The sequence below is a fragment of the Chiloscyllium punctatum genome, chromosome 11 (assembly GCF_047496795.1).
Source record: "Chiloscyllium punctatum isolate Juve2018m chromosome 11, sChiPun1.3, whole genome shotgun sequence".
In the NCBI taxonomy this organism is placed as follows: Eukaryota; Metazoa; Chordata; class Chondrichthyes; order Orectolobiformes; family Hemiscylliidae; genus Chiloscyllium; species Chiloscyllium punctatum.
Genome location: NC_092749.1, coordinates 92,276,404 through 92,293,463, shown reverse-complemented (window position 1 = coordinate 92,293,463; position 17,060 = coordinate 92,276,404). Strand labels below are relative to the sequence as shown.

Sequence of the window (17,060 nt, the reverse complement as noted above, 5' to 3'; positions counted from 1 at the left end):
GAAGGCAGAAGATGGTTCGGTATTGTCATCTCAGTCTTATACTGAGGATTAGCAAATCTTTTTATGCCCGTCTGAATGAAATGAAAGCCACAGACAGCATGATCTCCCAATCTTTCCTGTTCTCTATCATGGAGGTCTTAAATGACAGCATGTGGGAGAGGCTGGACCAGCTGTTACATCTGGATGAGCTGATCAAGGCCCTTGCATCCATCAGACAGAATCTAATTCCCAGAAGCGATGGCTTACCAATCAAGTTATACTCAGCTCTGTGAGCCTTGATTGGCCAGAACCTGCTGGAGATGGATGACAGTATGCTTCTGTTAGGTAGCATGTGCAAATCCATGAGGAAAGGTATCACTCTCATTTACAAGTGGAAGGGGAAAGGGAAGAAATCAGAAATTGGTGACCAATTTCATTGCTGGACACAGGCTACAAAATCCTGTCAAAGGTCACTGCCAACTAGATCTGCTCTGGGATTTGTGATTCACCATGACCAAACTTGTGCTGTACTGGGCAGAATGATCTCTGAGAGTCTGTAATCCTCAGGGGAATGATCGCCGAGGTACAGGACAGGAGGATGGACGCCTGTCTCATTAGTCCCTGGACCAGGAGAAGGCCTTTAACAGGATATTGCACACCTACATATGGGACATGCTCTCCAAAATGGGCTTCGGGGAGGGAATTTGCAACTGGACTGACTACTTTATTTCTCATTTCCTCCCCTCCCCACACTTTATTCCAGTCCCAAGCCTCCAACTCGGCACTGCCACCTTGACCTGTCCATTGTCTTTCCCATCCATCCGCTACACCCTCCTCTCCAACCTATCACCGTCTCCCCCACCTTCATCTACCTATTACATTCCCAGCTACCTCCTGCAGCCCCACCCTCCCCTCCCATTTATCACTCAGCGCCCCCTTTCTGGCCCACAAGCCTCATTCCTGATAAAGGGCTTATGCCCGAAAGGTTGATTCTCCTGGTCTTCGGATGCTGCCTGACTTGCTGTGCTTTTCCAACATCACATTCTTGACTCTGATCTCCAGCATCTGCAGTCCTCACTTTCTCCTGACTATTTTATATCAATCATTCGTGCAGTCTCAATCAACGGGTTGGCATCAAAAAGCTTCCTGATCAGATCTGGGGTCAGGCAGGACTACCCACTCTCTCCTGCCTTGTTTGTGTGTTGTATAGAGCCATTTGCTGAATCTATCAGGAATGATGTGAGCCCGAGAGGAGTGACTATTCCAGGCAGTAGAGGTTAGTAGCTCAAAGCCTTCCTCCACATTGACAATTTGCTGTTTTCTACTTGGATCCACAGTCAGTGTGCAGACATCTGTGACCAGTTTGAACTAGCCTTGAGAACCAAGATAAATCGAGGCAAGAGTGAGGCCATGTTTTTTGGGAACCGGGCAAATCGATCCTTTACCCCTTTCACCTTCAGAACAGATAACTTGAGGGTGCTGAGAATGTGGTTCGGGGAGGCCGGGGCATGTGCAAAATCTTGAGAGGAATGCATCGCCAAGGTGAGGCAGAAACTGATCTTGCGGGAACATTGTTTCCTCTCCATTGTGAGTAAAAGTCTGGTCAGCAGGTGTGAAGCACTGTCTGTTGTTTGTGGTACAGGTCTGGTCCATTCTCTGAAACTGTGCTGTTGTAGTCACACGAACTATCTTCCACTTCATCTGGAGATCAAAGATGTCCGCAGGGACTATGTACAAAATACTGGACAAGAAGGCGAAGAATGTACTCAAACATTTCCCTCATCCTGATGACCACTCTCGTACGCAACTGCATCAATCTGTGCGTAAACCCTTGGTATGCAAACACCAAGTGTCGCTACATACTGAGGTTCTATGTGTCTCCAGTGTTGTAGGGGACTGGCTTGTTTGCTTGAATGCTCCCCATAGTTGGACTGTTTCATATCCCTGAGCTTTGTAGAGAAACTTGCAAAGAAAAACACTTTTGACCACAAGTCCATCAGGAAGTGGCCAGCACGTAGTGTCCTTTAGATCCTGAAAGAAAAGGAGAGAGTGGATCCTAGGTCTTCCTTTTGAAGTTAAATTGGGGGTCCATTCAGTTATCGGACCCTCCGATTGCCTCAAATGCATGTGAATATAGTGTGGTTTAAGCCAGAGACACTTTTGGTTTGTTTGGATAGAGTCAAACTCCCATGTTTGTTTATTTACCCGATATGCTACTGTACAGAAGCGAATTGCTTTTGTGACCATGTGTGTGTATATCGGTATTTTTTATGAATGAATTATATTTAAAATAAGAAAAGCATGTAAATATAATCTTGGACAAGCCTTTGGTTTGTTTGTTGGATAGAGCCAAACTCCAATGTTTGTGTCTTCATATGATAATTTACAGAACTGACTGTTTAAGTGGCTGAGTATGTACATAAAGATATTTTATGAATAAGGTGTTAGGGAACTGGAGCTGGAGTTGGATGAACTATGGATCATTCGGGAGGCAGAGGTGGTCATAGATCAGAGCTTTAGGGAAGTAGTTACTCCGAAAGTTATAGACAGATGGGTGACAGTGAGTGGGACTGGGAGGAAGCAGCTAGTGCAGGGACCCCCTGCGGTCGTTCCCCTCAATAACAAGTATACTGTTTTGGATACTTGTGGGGGGGGGGACTTACCAGGGGTCAGCAACGAGGTTCAGGCCTCTGGCACGGAGCCTGTCCCCGTTGCTCAGAAGGGAAGGGTGGAGAAAGGTAGAGCGATAGTTATTGGGGACTCAATAGTGAGGGGCACAGATAGGCGGTTTTGCGGGGGCGACAGAGACTCACGTTTGGTATGTTGCCTCCCAGATGCAAGGGTACGTGATGTCTCTGATCATGTTTTCCAGGTCCTTAAGGGGGAGGGGGAGCAGCCCCAGGTCGTGGTCCACGTTGGCACCAACGACATAGGTAGGAAGAGGGGTGAGGATGTTAGGCAGGCTTTCAGGGAGCTAGGTTGGAAGCTCAGAGCTAGAATGAACAGAGTTGTTGTCTCTGGTCTGTTACCCGTGCCACGTGATAGAGAGTCGAGGAATAGGGAGAGAGAACAGTTAAATGCGTGGCTACAGGGATGGTGCAGGAGGGAGGGATTCCGGTTTCTGGACAACTAGGGTTCTTTCTGGGGAAGGTGGGACCTCTATAAACAGGATGGTCTCCACCTGAACCTGAGGGGCACCAGCATCCTTGGGGGGAGGTTTACTAGCACTCTTTGGGAGGGTTTAAACTAGCTCTGCAGGGGCATGGGAACCTGGAGTGTAGCTTTAGGGTACAGGACCTTGAGTGTAGGGAGGTTAGGAACAAGGCATCGAGCTCGAAGGAGGGTGCCGGTAAACAGGAAGGTGGCTTGAAGTGTGTATACTTCAATGCCAGAAGTATAAGAAATAAGGTAGGTGAACTTGCAGCGTGGATTGGTACCTGGGTCTTCGATGTTGTGGCCATTACAGAGACGTGGGTAGAACAGGGACAGGAATGGCTATTGCAGGTTCCAAGGTTTGAATGTTTTAGTAGGGTCACAGGTGGGGGTAAAAGAGGGGGAGGTGTGGCATTGCTTGTCAAAGATAGTATTACAGCAATGGAAAGGACGACGGAGGAAGACTTGCCATCTGAGATAGTTTGGGCTGAGGTTAGAAATAGGAAAGGTGAGGTCACCCTGTTAGGAGTTTTCTACAGGCCTCCTAATAGTCCGAGAGATGTAGAGGAAAGTATTGCAAGGATGATTCAGGAGAAGAGTGAAAGAAATAGGGTGGTTGTTATGGGGGATTTTAACTTCCCAGATATTGACTGGGAAAGCTACAGCTCAAGTTCGTTAGATGCGCCTGTACAAACAGTAGGTATAAACATTTGTTTCCCACTTTTACAGAGACAGAGGAACAAACCCCAATTAAAAGGGTCATAGGGATCAGAACGGCCTCGGGAAAGGCATAGATGGAGGGGGTAGATAATGATGAAGAAAGAATATTCCTAACAATGACCTACAGCAGGATGAGGTCAAACGGCCTTGTGAGGCCAGAAATAAGCATTTTGTCACAGACAAGGCCGGATAAGGCAAGAGATAAACAGGGGTAATGGGGGCCGGTCTTAGGGAAGTGGACGATGTAAACAGGGGAGGGAGCAGTGTAAAACAATAGAAATCAAATCATTTAAATGTTGTGTATGAATTGAATTTGGTGTGTATGTCCTCTGCCTTAGAGACACTGGACATCACACCCACTTGCAAGTGTAAAATAAATGACACTACTGATTCAGATCTTGTCTCGGACTGAAATTATTGAAGTGAGTGGGCTTTGTTTCTCACAATATCCTTAAATCAGTGTCCCAAATCTGTTCACAGTATTCCAGCTGAGGTCCAACAAGTGCATTGTATAGTTTTAGCGAAACCTCCCTACTTTTATATTTGACATCCTTTGAAATAAGAGTAAATATTCAATTTCCCTTCCCCATTACTTGCTGAAATTGAATACCTGTAATAGCTTTTTGTAATTCATGCAAGAAGATTCTCAAATCCCACTATATTGTCGATTTCCACAGTCTTTCTCCTTTGAAATAGTACTCAGCTCCTCTATTCTACCTCCTCAATGCCCAGCCAGGTCTGGGCTGCGCCAGATCTAGACCATGCAGTCGGTACAGCCTGTTTCAACACTGAGCACCTGAAAAGCCTGTCTGTCTGACATGACTCAAGTTGTGTGAATGGGGTTGGAGGGCAGTTGCCTCGCACTTGGAATGTTTTGTATTTAAATGCTACCTTTGATGTCATCTGAACGGTTTCTGGTGTGGGATAATTCAGAAATCGGAACTGAAAATTTTGAAAGCATGGAATTCCTGAGGGGCATCAGCACCCCCGGCCGCTTTAAATTTCGTTCGGCCTCTCACCTTTTCAAAAAAAACTTGAGGAGGACAAAGAGTGAGAGAGGCGGTGCTCGTCTCGCCATCCAAAGGGGAAACAGCACAGGACCGACAACCAGCAATATCGTTGAATAAAGATTTGTGCACTTTGTGTCTTTCACTGTGTCGCACATCTACACACACGCACACACACCATGGGTGCTGGGGAAAAAAATAAGCACTACCGCACTTAGGCGGAAGTGTGGGGGTTAAATTTAAAAAAAGAGCTGGTTGGGGGTGTGTGCGGATGGTTGAGTTGTTTGTGATCATGGGTGATTTTGTAGTGAGGGGTTTGTTCCCTTTAAAAAAAAAGAAAGAAAAAAAAACAAAAAAAACCAGCAATATCGTTTCCAGCGGGGCGAGAGGGAAGCCCCGCCCCCTCATCTACATACCTGGAACATAACGGTGCGAAAGGAAATAGTTTACCCCTCTTTCTGTGGGATAGGAACTGTTTTGCGCTCTTGAACCTAATGTGAATTAAGTTCTTTGTTCTGTGGTATTGATGATACTTGTCAGTGTGGTCAGTCAGCATGATGCTAGAGAGCTCCAAGCAGAGTGGGTTGAGGGTAAGGTTAGTGAGTTGTTTAGTATACTCTGGTTTCTCTTCAGATCGTATAAATCTTTCGCCTTTTACTAAAGATTTCCGTGGAGAGGAACACTCAGAGTTTGAATCAATTTTTTGTGGCCCTGCTTTTGTAGGGCTGTTGTCTAGTTGCAAAGAAAGAAATGAAGTGTTTGTCTTGTTTTGTACTTTACTGTCTTTTCTGTTGTGTGGCTTTCCTTATTTTGCCATTTTTTTCTGGGTAGACTTGTGAATGGTTCCTACGGTTTGGGAGCTTCCTTCTCTTTCCTCTTAAAGCGGTGTCCTCCTGCTATTGGCCACGCATTAACTTTTGTTTTCTTGGGTCTTATTTCATCAGAAATTGCCTCGGTTTTAATTTTCTCGGGTGTCTTCATTGCTACCTGTTTTGGCAAAGCTGCTTTTGTTGGCTGCACACAGATTTGATAGAGTATTTCCATTCATTATTATATAAATCCTGTGTAAAAGTCTCATTGTTGATCGGGAACGGTTCTCGCCATCTACTCCTCAGTGCTGTCAATTAGGTCTCAGAAAAGGTGAGTGACAGAAGGAATATCGATGCGGATGTACCCGATGAAGAAGCAGCGCTCCGAAAGCTGGTACTTCCAAATAAACCCGTTGGACTATAACCCGGTGTCGTGTGAGTTTTAACTGAGAAAGAATATTGTCTTCGGAATGTGGGAGGTCGAACAGTGTGGTGCTGGAAAAGCACAGTCGGTCAGGCAGCGTCCGAGGAGCAGGAGAGTCGACGGTTTGAGCGTAAGCTCTTCATCAGAAACGAGGGGGTGGCCCGAGGGAGCTAGGAGTTGAATGGCAGTGGGGGGAGGGAAGGTAGCTGGGATTGCTAGCTGGTAGTTGACGTTGGGAGTGAAGTGATAGGTCAGAGAGCAGGGTGGAACAGATAGGTGGGAAGGAGGATGGACAGGTAGGACAGCTCAAGTGAGCGGTGCTGGATTGAAAGGTTTTTACTGGGATAAGGTGGGAGGAGGCGAAATGGGGAAACTGATGAAATCCACATTGATCCTGTGCGGTTAGACCGTCCCATGGTGGAACATGAGACGTTCTTCCTCCAGACATCGGGTGGCTGGAGTTTGGCGGTGGAGGAGGCCCAGGACTTGCATGTCCTTGGCGGAGTGCCAGGGTGACTTAAAACGTTCAGGCTTAGGAGACAACCTGGGTGTGCAGTCTTGAACTGTCCTACCTGTCCACCTTCCTTCCCACCTATCCGCTCCACTCTCCTCTCCGACCGATCACCTTCAACCCCACCTTCATCTACCTATCACATTCCCAAATACTTCCCGGCCCCACCCCTCTCCCTTTTATCTCCCAGCTGCCTTGGGCCACCCCGTCATTCCTGATGAAGAGATTATGCTCGAAACCTCGACTCTCCTGCTCCTCAGTTGCTGCCTGACCGGCTGCGCTTATCCGTCACCACACTCTTCGACTCCGATCTCCAGCAGCTGCAGTCCTTGCTTTCTCCTGACTGAGGAAGATGCTTGGTGTCGTTGCTCCCCAATGTCGAGGGTCACTGTGAAACTGCTGGCAAATGCAAACTTGTGCACCGCGGTGAGTGACAGCGACTTGTATTCGGCTCGATTGGCCAGGATCTGCTGGAGGTGTACGACAGTATGCGGAAACCTGTACTTCCAAATAAACCTGTTGGACTATCCCCTAGTGTTGTGTTTTTTTTTAATCTCGGGCATAGTGTGACTGCTATATTTTACACCAGTCACCACCAACAGTGAACCAGCGGGGCAGTTGTTTGTCTGGGATACCCCCAACTAGACTTGGGGCGATCTGTAAAATCTTCCGTACTGTAGATTTATGTTTTGGTAAGGTGGCCCCTCTAATGTATAGTATCATGATCCATGTAGATCTGCAACCATGTCATACTTTTCATGTAATCAATAAGCCAATCATAGATAAATCTATTGTTACCAGTGAGAACCAGGAGGACGATTGATCAATTACTGCAAAAGATGTGAAAACTCTTGCAGTAACTATACCTGCAAGACGCTTTGGGGACGCCCCATCACAAAGAGTCATAGTTACTCATGCCAGGGCGTTGTCGGCTAAATCTCACAGCCGTAAACAACAAAGAAGAACTCCTGTGAGGTAACAAAGCTATACCTACTTCTGTTAACTTGGTCTAAACTATTTTAACATGCCAAGCTATACGGTTTACTTTTGTATTCCTGATGAAGAGCATATGCCCGAAACACCGATTCTCCTGCTCTTCAGGTGCTGCCTGACCTGCTGTGCTTTTCCAGTAACACTCACTCATCACTGTGTCGTTACTTTTGTATTTGTTCCTGAAAACAAACTAAGCCAAGAGTATTATTTACTCAAGTTGAACAAAAACCAATGAAATCACTACACACTAAAAACAAAGCAGGAAACGGGTGGCACAATGCTAATATCAATATGTGAGTAATCCTAAGCATCCAGTTCAAATGCCATCGTAGGACTTTTGGAATTGAAAATTTAATCTGGGTAATTGTGAGTATAAAACTATTCTCAATTATCATAAAACTCATCAACTTTAAGGAAGGAAATCTGGTCTGGCCTATCTGTTATTTCAGATCCACAGTGTGTTTGACTCTTAAACTCCAACTGTGTCTGAAGGAACCTCTGTCAAGATGCTTCTAAGTCTGCCAAAAACTTGCAGGTCCTCCAGTGAAAAGAGTTGACCATGACTGAGGTTTATAGACCAGCATATTTCCGGTTCCAGGTTTATTTTTTGCAAGACATGCTCAAACTTGGGGTAGCCATTGCAGGTGTACAGTGGGGAAAAATTGCGCTCTTGGACCATTTGGCCACAGTATACCCAGGGGTCAGAAACTGTAGATCACCCAGACTGTGTCTATCCAAGAATGTTTGTTGTATATTTTATTGAGCCACCTCTACATGTGTTGTGTGGAGAACATTATTTCTGCTACACTTATTCATTCAAATTTGAAATATTTTGCCTCCAAGTTGTATACCTGACATGAAATTTATTTTGCAAACTTTAAGATAGTTAAAATGTTATCGAGTGAGGCATACTTTTCTTGGAACATATTAAATTTTCTTGAAAATCCTGTGATGTTCAAGTTGAATTGTTTTTATTTACAAATTTTATGAATAAAGTATATTTTCAAAAATATATGTACAGTTGACTTTTAACTGCTCTCTGCTCTGGTCTAGTTTCCCAACCACTGTGCACCAAGGTGAGAAACAAGCAGCAACATTTTCAGGAAGCAATGCCGCTTTACCCAAACATCTCTGCCCCGTCCATGCTTTCAGTCTCCTCCAGAGCACCAGTGTCAAATAAAGGCAGTATCTGCTAATACCAGCTGCCCTATCAACTGTGTATGTGCAGGCTTCCAGCGCCACGCATGCTTAGGCTTCTGATCTATCTGGTCGCCAATCTACCAGAAGGATATGGATGCTTCAGAGAGGGTCCAGAGAAGATTTACCAGGATGTTGCCTGGTCTGGAATTTCAGTTATGAGGAGAGGTTGGATAAAGTCGGATGGTTTTCACTGGAAATACAGAGGCTTGGGGTGGCTAGATTGAGGTTTACAAAATTATGAAAGGCATCGATGGGGCAGATTGTGAGAAGCTGGATGAAAGATCAACTGCAAGACAGCACAGGTTCAAGGTGAGGGGGGAAGGTTTAGGGGAGAGGTACGGGGAAAATCTTTCGCCCAGAGAATGGTGGAAGCCTGGAATATATTGCCAGTGGAGGATGTTTGAAGCAGGCACGCTGGCACCTGAAAAGCCTGTCTGTCTGACATGACTCAAGTTGTGTGAATGGGGTTGGAGGGCAGTTGCCTCGCACTTGGAATGTTTTGTATTTAAATGCTACCTTTGATGTCATCTGAACGGTTTCTGGTGTGGGATAATTCAGAAATCGGAACTGAAAATTTTGAAAGCATGGAATTCCTGAGGGGCATCAGCACCCCCGGCCGCTTTAAATTTCGTTCGGCCTCTCACCTTTTCAAAAAAAACTTGAGGAGGACAAAGAGTGAGAGAGGCGGTGCTCGTCTCGCCATCCAAAGGGGAAACAGCACAGGACCGACAACCAGCAATATCGTTTCCAGCGGGGCGAGAGGGAAGCCCCGCCCCCTCATCTACATACCTGGAACATAACGGTGCGAAAGGAAATAGTTACCCCTCTTTCTGTGGGATAGGAACTGTTTTGCGCTCTTGAACCTAATGTGAATTAAGTTGTTTGTTCTGTGGTATTGATGATACTTGTCAGTGTGGTCAGTCAGCATGATGCTAGAGAGCTCCAAGCAGAGTGGGTTGAGGGTAAGGTTAGCGAGTTGTTTAGTATACTCTGGTTTCTCTTCAGATCGTATAAATCTTTCGCCTTTTACTAAAGATTTCCGTGGAGAGGAACACTCAGAGTTTGAATGAATTTTTTTGTGGCCCTGCTTTTGTAGGGCTGTTGTCTAGTTGCAAAGATAGAAAGAAAAAAACGCCTGTATGGGCGCCCTGTTCTTCTTTCGGCAGGCCGATCTTACACGGTGGTCTTTCCCCACCGCGCCTTGGCGGCAGCTGCCCCAAGCCTCAGCGTGTCCCTCAGCACGTAGTCTTGGACTTTGGAATGTGCCAGTCTGCAACACTCGGTCGGGGTCAACTCCTTCAGCTGGAAGATCAACAGGTTTCGGACCGCCCAGAGAACGTCCTTCACCGAGTTGATGATCCTCCAGGCGCAGTTAATGTTCGTCTCGGTGTGAGTCCCGGGGAACAGGCCGTAGAGCACGGAGTCCCGCGTCACGGCGCTGCTCGGGACGAACCTCGACAAGCACCACTGCATTCCTCTCCAGACTTCCTCTGCATAGGCACATTCCAGAAGGAGGTGTGTGACAGTCTCGTCCCCCCCGCAGCCACTTCGAGGGCAGCGTGCGGTGCGGCAGAGAGTCCGGGCGTACATAAAGGATCTCACAGGCAGAGCCCTTCTCACCACCAGCCAAGCCACGTCTTGGTGCTTGTTGGAAAGTTCTGGCGATGAGGCATTCTGCCAAATGGCTTTGACAGTCTGCTCAGGGAACCGCTCGACAGGATCCGCCCTCTCCTTTTCCCGAAGGGTCTCAAGGACGCTACGTGCTGACCACTTCCTGATGGACTTGTGGTCAAAGGTGTTTTTCCTTATAAATTTCTCCACATAGGACAGGTGATACGGAACGGTCCAACTACTCGGAGCGTTCCGCGGCAGCGAGGCCAGGCCCCTCCTTCGCAACACCGGGGACAGGTAGAACCTCAGTACGTAGTGACACTTGGTGTTTGCGTACCGGGGATCCACGCACAGCTTGATGCAGCCACACACAAAGGTGGCCATCAGGGTGAGGGTGGCATTGGGCGTGTTTTTTCCCCCATTGCACCGGTCTTTGTACATAGAGTCTCTTCGGACCCGGTCCATCTTTGATCTCCAAATGAATTGGAAGATGGCCCGGGCGACTGCGGCGGCACAGGTCCCGGGGATAGGCCAGACCTGTGCCACATATAGCAATACTAAGAGGACCTCACACCTGATGACCAGGTTTTTTCCCGCGATGGAGAGCGACCGTTGCCCCCATCTGCCTAGTTTCTGTCTCATCTTCCTGATCCGCTCCTCCCAGGTCTTGGCGCACGCCCCAGCCCCCCCGAACCAAATACCCAGCACCTTCAGGTGGTCAGTCCTGACGGTGAAGGGGATAGAGGATTGGTCGGCCCAGTTCCCGAAGAGCATGGCCTCGCTCTTGCCTCGGTTTACCTTGGCCCCCGAGGCCCGTTCGAACTGGTCGCAGATGCACACGAGTCTGTGCACGGACAGCGGATCCGAGCAGAAAACAGCGACGTCATCCATGTACAGGGAGGCCTTAACCTGCAGGCCCCCGCTGCCAGGAATAGTCACCCCTCTCAGGCTCGCATCCTTCCTGATGGATTCGGCAAATGGCTCTATGCAACACACAAACAAGGCGGGTGAGAGGGGGCATCCCTGCCTGACTCCAGATCTTACTGGGAAGCTATCTGATTCCCACCCATTGATTGAGACTGCACTGACAATGTTGGTGTAGAGCAGTCTGATCCAATTTCCGATTCCCTCCCCAAAGCCCATTTTGGAGAGGACATCCCTCATATATGTATGCGATATCCTGTCAAAGGCTTTCTCCTGGTCCAGGCTGATCAGGCAGGTGTCCACCCCCCTGTCCTGCACGTAGGCGATCGTATCCCTGAGGAGCGCGAGACTCTCAGAGATCTTCCTGCCCGGTACAGCACAGGTTTGGTCCGGGTGGATCACCGATCCCAGAGCAGACCTGACCCGGTTGGCGATGACCTTTGACAAGATTTTGTAGTCTGCATTTAACACAACACTAGGGGATAGTCCAACAGGTTTATTTGGAAGTACAGGTTTCCGCATACTGTCGTACACCTCCAGCAGATCCTGGCCAATCGAGCCGAATACAAGTCGCTGTCACTCACCGCGGTGCACAAGTTTGCATTTGCCAGCAGTTTCACAGTGACCCTCGACATTGGGGAGCAACGACACCAAGCATCTTCCTCAGTCAGGAGAAAGCAAGGACTGCAGCTGCTGGAGATCGGAGTCGAAGAGTGTGGTGACGGATAAGCGCAGCCGGTCAGGCAGCAACGGAGGAGCAGGAGAGTCGAGGTTTCGAGCATAATCTCTTCATCAGGAATGACGGGGTGGCCCAAGGCAGCTGGGAGATAAAAGGGAGAGGGGTGGGGCCGGGAAGTATTTGGGAATGTGATAGGTAGATGAAGGTGGGGTTGAAGGTGATCGGTCGGAGAGGAGAGTGGAGCGGATAGGTGGGAAGGAAGGTGGACAGGTAGGACAGTTCAAGACTGCACACCCAGGTTGTCTCCTAAGCCTGAACGTTTTAAGTCACCCTGGCACTCCGCCAAGGACATGCAAGTCCTGGGCCTCCTCCACCGCCAAACTCCAGCCACCCGATGTCTGGAGGAAGAACGTCTCATGTTCCACCATGGGACGGTCTAACCGCACAGGATCAATGTGGATTTCATCAGTTTCCCCATTTCGCCTCCTCCCACCTTATCCCAGTAAAAACCTTTCAATCCAGCACCGCTCACTTGAGCTGTCCTACCTGTCCATCCTCCTTCCCACCTATCTGTTCCACCCTGCTCTCTGACCTATCACTTCACTCCCAACGTCAACTACCAGCTAGCAATCCCAGCTACCTTCCCTCCCCCCACTGCCATTCAACTCCTAGCTCCCTCGGGCCACCCCCTCGTTTCTGATGAAGAGCTTACGCTCAAACCGTCGACTCTCCTGCTCCTCGGACGCTGCCTGACCGACTGTGCTTTTCCAGCACCACACTGTTCGACCTCCCACATTCCGAAGACAATATTCTTTCTCAGTTAAAACTCACACGACACCGGGTTATAGTCCAACGGGTTTATTTGGAAGTACCAGCTTTCGGAGCGCTGCTTCTTCATCGGGTACATCCGCATCGATATTCCTTCTGTCACTCACCTTTTCTGAGACCTAATTGACAGCACTGAGGAGTAGATGGCGAGAACCGTTCCCGATCAACAATGAGACTTTTACACAGGATTTATATAATAATGAATGGAAATACTCTATCAAATCTGTGTGCAGCCAACAAAAGCAGCTTTGCCAAAACAGGTAGCAATGAAGACACCCCAGAAAATTAAGACCGAGGCAGTTTCTGATAAAATAAGACCCAAGAAAACAAAAGCTAAATGCGTGGCCAATAGCAGGAGGACACCGCTTTAAAAGGAAAGAGAAGGAAGCTCCCAAACCGTAGGAACCATTCACAAGTCTACCCAGAAAAAATGGCAAAATAAGGAAAACCACACAACAGAAAAGACGGGAAAGCACAAAACAAGACAAACACTTCATTTCTTTCTTTGCAACTAGACAACAGCCCTACAAAAGCAGGGCCACAAAAAATTCATTCAAACTCTGAGTGTTCCTCTCCACGGAAATCTTTAGTAAAAGGCGAAATTTTTTTTTTTATTTCAAAAATATACTTTATTCATAAATGATTTGATGGTCTGTACATTGGATCATGCCATACATATGTCCATATTTACAAACACAGATTCGACTTTATTCTTGTCCTTTACAATCCTGTGCATTTTTTCCATCTTGTATATATACATATATTTGGCTGAGGCATCAGCAGAGCCCAAAAAACGTCTGTATGGGCCCCCTGTTCTTCTATCGGCAGGCCGATCTTACACGGTGGTCTTTCCCCACCGCGCCTTGGCGGCAGCTGCCCCAAGCTTCAGCGTGTCCCTCAACACGTAGTCTTGGACCTTGGAATGTGCCAGTCTGCAACACTCGGTCGGGGTCAACTCCTTCAGCTGGAAGATCAACAGGTTTCGGACCGCCCAGAGAGCGTCCTTCACCGAGTTGATGATCCTCCAGGCGCAGTTAATGTTCGTCTCGGTGTGAGTCCCGGGGAACAGGCCGTAGAGCACGGAGTCCCGCGTCACGGCGCTGCTCGGGACGAACCTCGACAAGCACCACTGCATTCCTCTCCAGACTTCCTCTGCATAGGCACATTCCAGAAGGAGGTGTGTGACAGTCTCGTCCCCCCCGCAGCCACTTCGAGGGCAGCGTGCGGTGCGGCAGAGAGTCCGGGCGTGCATAAAGGATCTCACGGGCAGAGCCCTTCTCACCACCAGCCAAGCCACGTCTTGGTGCTTGTTGGAAAGTTCTGGCGATGAGGCATTCTGCCAAATGGCTTTGACAGTCTGCTCAGGGAACCGCTCGACAGGATCCGCCCTCTCCTTTTCCCGAAGGGTCTCAAGGACGCTACGTGCTGACCACTTCCTGATGGACTTGTGGTCAAAGGTGTTTTTCCTCATAAATTTCTCCACGAAGGACAGGTGATACGGAACGGTCCAACTACTCGGAGCGTTCCGCGGCAGCGAGGCCAGGCCCATCCTTCGCAACACCGGGGACAGGTAGAACCTCAGTACGTAGTGACACTTGGTGTTTGCGTACCGGGGATCCACGCACAGCTTGATGCAGCCACACACAAAGGTGGCCATCAGGGTGAGGGTGGCATTGGGCGTGTTTTTTCCCCCATTGCACCGGTCTTTGTACATTGAGTCTCTTCGGACCCGGTCCATCTTTGATCTCCAAATGAATTGGAAGATGGCCCGGGTGACTGCGGTGGCACAGGTCCTGGGGATAGGCCAGACCTGTGCCACATATAGCAATACTGAGAGGACCTCACACCTGATGACCAGGTTTTTTCCCGCGATGGAGAGCGACCGTTGCCCCCATCTGCCTAGTTTCTGTCTCATCTTCCTGATCCGCTCCTCCCAGGTCTTGGCGCACGCCCCAGCCCCCCCGAACCAAATACCCGGCACCTTCAGGTGGTCAGTCCTGACGGTGAAGGGGATAGAGGATTGGTCGGCCCAGTTCCCGAAGAGCATGGCCTCGCTCTTGCCTCGGTTTACCTTGGCCCCCGAGGCCCGTTCGAACTGGTCGCAGATGCACACGAGTCTGTGCACGGACAGCGGATCCGAGCAGAAAACAGCGACGTCATCCATGTACAGGAAGGCCTTAACCTGCAGGCCCCCGCTGCCAGGAATAGTCACCCCTCTCAGGCTCGCATCCTTCCTGATGGATTCGGCAAATGGCTCTATGCAACACACAAACAAGGCGGGTGAGAGGGGGCATCCCTGCCTGACTCCAGATCTTACAGGGAAGCTATCTGATTCCCACCCATTGATTGAGACTGCACTGACAATGTTGGTGTAGAGCAGTCTGATCCAATTTCCGATTCCCTCCCCAAAGCCCATTTTGGAGAGGACATCCCTCATATATGTATGCGATATCCTGTCAAAGGCTTTCTCCTGGTCCAGGCTGATGAGGCAGGTGTCCACCCCCCTGTCCTGCACGTAGGCGATCGTATCCCTGAGGAGTGCGAGACTCTCAGAGATCTTCCTGCCCGGTACAGCACAGGTTTGGTCCGGGTGGATCACCGATCCCAGAGCAGACCTGACCCGGTTGGCGATGACCTTTGACAGGATTTTGTAGTCTGCATTTAACAGTGAGATCGGTCTCCAATTTCTAATTTCCTCCCTCTCCCCCTTCCGCTTGTAGACGAGGGTGATGATGCCTTTCCTCATGGATTCACTCATGGTACCTGCCCGGAGCATACTGACATACACCTCCAGCAGGTCCTGGCCGATCAAGTCCCAAAGAGCGGAATAAACCTCGACCGGTAAGCCGTCGCTTCCGGGAGTTTTATTCTTTTCGAAGGACTCGAGGGCCTTGGTCAGTTCATCCAGAGATAGCGGCTGGTCCAGCCTCTCTCGTGTTCCGTCATCTAGGACCTCCGTGATAGAGGACAGGAACGACTGGGAGGCCGCGCTGTCGGTCGGCTTCGAGTCATACAGGCTGGCGTAGAAGGATTTGCTGATCCTCATGACGTCAGCCTGAGATGACGTTACCGAGCCATCTTCTTTCTTCAGGCTGCTGAGCACGGAGCTCTCTTTGTGCACCTTCTGGAAGAAGAAACGTGAGCACGTCTCGTCCTGCTCCACCGAGCGGACCCTGGACCGGAAGATTATCCTGGAGGCCTCCGAGGCAAAGAGCGAGGCTTGCTGGCCCTTCACCTCCTTGAGGTCCTCCGTGACATCCACCCCCATCGTCTGCAGCAGGAGCAGGTTCTGCATACTTTCCTGGAGCTGGGACAGTTTTCCCCGCCTCTCTCTCGCCTCCTGGACACCTTTGAGGATAAAGAACCTCTTGATGTTCCCTTTTACCGTTTCCCACCAGTCCGCTGGAGACTCAAAGAGGGGCTTCACGGTTCTCCAACCTGCGTAATCCCTCTTGAGCTCTTCGATGTTTCCCGGGGTCAACAGCTTAGTGTTCAGTTTCCACGTTCCCTTGCCCGCCCGCTGTTCGTCCTGTAGGTGACAGTCGGCCAGCAGGAGGCAGTGGTCAGAGAAGAACACCGGCTTGACGTCGGTGGATCTGACCGAGAGCGTTCGGGACACAAACAGGTAATCTATCCTTGAGCGGATAGACCCGTCTGCCCGTGACCAGGTGTATCTACGCTGCGCTCCATCTGCAGGGGCGCTGAAGACGTCGTGCAGCTTGGCGTCTTTGACCGTTTCCATCAGGGCCCTGGACGTAGCGTCCGGTTTACTGTCCCCCCCGCCGGATCGTCCATCAGCATCAATGATGCAGTTGAAGTCTCCGGCCAGAATGACCGGCCTGGACGTAGCCAGCAGCAGTGGAAGCTGTTGCAGGACGGCCAACCGTTCACTCTTACCCACTGGGGCGTACACGTTGATTAGTCTCACGGGAGCGTTTCTGTATTTGACGTCCACGACGAGGAGGCGCCCGCCCACCACCTCCTTAACCTCGGAGATGGTGAAGTTGCCTCCCCGCAACAGGATACCCAGGCCGGAGGCGCGGCTATCGTTGCCCCCCGACCACACTGACGGCCCGTGGGCCCACAAGCTCGACCATCTCCTGTAACTGCTGAGGTGCGGTATCCCGCACTCCTGCAGAAACAGGACATCGGCTTTGACGTTGGCCAGGAAGGCCAGCGTTGAAACACATCGCGTAGCCGCTTTAATGCTACGCACATTTAT

At 49.6% G+C, this 17,060-nt stretch overlaps 3 non-coding genes across 3 annotated transcripts; 2 read left to right on the top strand and 1 right to left on the bottom strand.

Annotated features, from left to right (window-relative positions):
- The first annotated feature begins 5,472 nt into the window (after positions 1 to 5,472).
- On the top strand, positions 5,473 to 5,585 carry LOC140483411 (U5 spliceosomal RNA). The gene has a single exon (XR_011961945.1). It is a non-coding gene; the product is annotated as a U5 spliceosomal RNA (small nuclear RNA).
- A 4,196-nt stretch (positions 5,586 to 9,781) lies between these two features.
- Positions 9,782 to 9,896, top strand: LOC140483422 (U5 spliceosomal RNA). The gene has a single exon (XR_011961955.1). It is a non-coding gene; the product is annotated as a U5 spliceosomal RNA (small nuclear RNA).
- A 3,463-nt stretch (positions 9,897 to 13,359) lies between these two features.
- LOC140483428 (U5 spliceosomal RNA) lies at positions 13,360 to 13,474 on the bottom strand. Its single transcript, XR_011961957.1, has one exon. It is a non-coding gene; the product is annotated as a U5 spliceosomal RNA (small nuclear RNA).
- Positions 13,475 to 17,060: the final 3,586 nt, after the last annotated feature.